Below are 2,441 nucleotides of genomic sequence, written 5' to 3' on the forward strand. Positions count from 1 at the left end.
GTAAGCAAGTGGAGTAAAGCAAAATAGTATCACACTTTTGTCTTCAACAGAAAATGATTGATTGAGAATGTTCCTCCTCCCAAATTTTTCCCACAAAGATATCAGATATATGCAACATCTTATTCGTAAAAACATAAAAAAAATACATGACAACAAGAGCACTTGCTATTGTTCGAGATGGGAGCGCTGACAAACTTCAAATTGCTTATTTAAAAGCAGTGACACATTTACAGAGTACAACCTATTCGGAAGTTTATGTTTCACAAAGAAAAAGCAATAAGGGTAAAAGATAAAAGATTTTGGTGTATCTTAGGGTAGGTCTTACTGATCCTAATTCAACAAAAATAAGAAAATGGACCTAGAGCTACAACAGCAAATCCACCATCAAGCTAAAAATATACTTGAATTTAAAAGAAATACCACAATAAGGAGATCTAACACCAAAAATCGGATCCCTATTGACTAAGATGATATCTAGAAGCCCTTAAGGTGTCAAAGCTACAAACTTCAATCCAAATTTCCTTTAGTGAATTTCTAACAGATCCTTTAAACAATACTTCACGAGAGATTCATTAAGAAATTTAGCCTAAAGTATCCAAAAAAACTACACAAACAGGAAGACTAGACAAATCCAAAAATAAAAATAAAAATTATTACACCTGAAGTTTTGGCATGATTTTACTTCACTAATGTTCCTGAAGTTCATTATTTAAGAATTGAGAAGCGATAAGCACAATAAAAGGGCAAAACAGTGGCAAATGACCACATACACTTAATGTAACTCAAATGATCGATGGTGATTTTTTACCTTTTCCGGGGAAGGAACTAGGACAACAAGCCTTAAATCTAACGGATTCTCACCACCGGAGTTCCGACTATCCTTGTTGGAGTTCGACAACTTCACCGGAATCTAATTTTTGAAGCGTATTCGTTGAGAATTTTGGTTACGTGAGGTTAGAAGAACGCGGCTCTAAAACCTCCAATTTTTCCCCAAAAATCCTCCTCCTCAACCCTTATCTCTCAAAACCCTATTTATAGAGGAAAATAAAGGGGGGAAAAGTCTAGGGTTTCAGATTTGAAAATGGGACCTATGATTTTATGCCAACGATGGACTGAAAATCAAATTCATACCCGTTGTTGACTGGTTGAGAATGAACGTTGTTGAAGCCGTACGCTGTTTGGAGTTGGTGTTGTTGATGTACGTTGCTGTTGCGATTGGAGTTGCTGTTAACGGGTAAAGGGAAAGGGGAATATATCAATGTTGAGCCGGGTCAGTTTTGGGGTCATGGTGTACTGATTGTTGGAATGGGCTGAAGTTGTTTTTTGAAGGATAACGGATTGAGGGAATTGGGCCGACTGGGTGTGGGCCTGGGATGGACTGGTATTTGTTGAAATTAAAATTAAAAGGGAGGTCGGTTTGGGCTGGTGGAAAGGGTTGGTCCAATTTAAAAGGAATGTGAGGTTATTTTATGTTAATGAAATAGTTTTAACTGAATGAATTCAGATAAAGTCGAGGCGAAACTATCTTTTAACGAATTTCTCAAATAATTTTAAAATAAATATTCAATGAAACACAATTTTTTTTTCAATAATAATAATAATAATAATAAATAAAAATTAAGGAACTAATTATGTCATCAATTTCTTATTTTCAATCAATAGAAGTAGAATATTTACAATTTAATTAAGCTCTTCACTCTGAATAAATTTTAAAGCATTTTCTATAACTAATAAATATATAATTATATATAATTAAACACTAAATATATCAATTTTTCCTGAATTCAAAAGGTAGGGTTGCAATTTATTTCAAAATAACTAAAAATAAATATTTTAAAATTATTTAAAATATGAGAAATTCAAAAAATTAATTTGAGATGTGGAGAACAAAAATTAGGTGTCAACAACAATTGGTCTTTGATTTTGTAAACGAAGTAGTTTTGCCTAGATCACAAAAAAAGAAACATTGCGTCAACTGCTGACTTGTATGTCATCAAATGCCTTAATAGTTTTGAGTTCATTAGTTTACCTGCATTGATGATGGAACACATACACAAAGTGGTTTCTTGGAAAAATGATATATATGGCATGCCTTATGGTTACTGGTTAAATAAAGTGTTAAATCACTTTGGTATTATATGTAAGAATAGAACTCCTGGAACTATATTGCAAATGTTTGGAATGAAGAAACTGGTCAAAACTGAGTGTGTGAAGAAGAATTCAAGCACCAAATGCCAAAGGGAATTCAACAAAGAAATAGAGAAATTGCATGTCAATATTGCTGCTAAGGATATAGAGATCAACAAACTAAATATGACAATTCAGCATCTAACTCTTGAGGGTCTAAGTGTCACTGATAAGATTAAAACTGAAAATGCTGACTTAAAGAAAAAGGTCTCCACCTTGCCAGATGAGGTTCTCAATTTGAATGCAGAGATAAG

Source organism: Capsicum annuum, chromosome 7 (genome assembly GCF_002878395.1).
Source record: "Capsicum annuum cultivar UCD-10X-F1 chromosome 7, UCD10Xv1.1, whole genome shotgun sequence".
In the NCBI taxonomy this organism is placed as follows: Eukaryota; Viridiplantae; Streptophyta; class Magnoliopsida; order Solanales; family Solanaceae; genus Capsicum; species Capsicum annuum.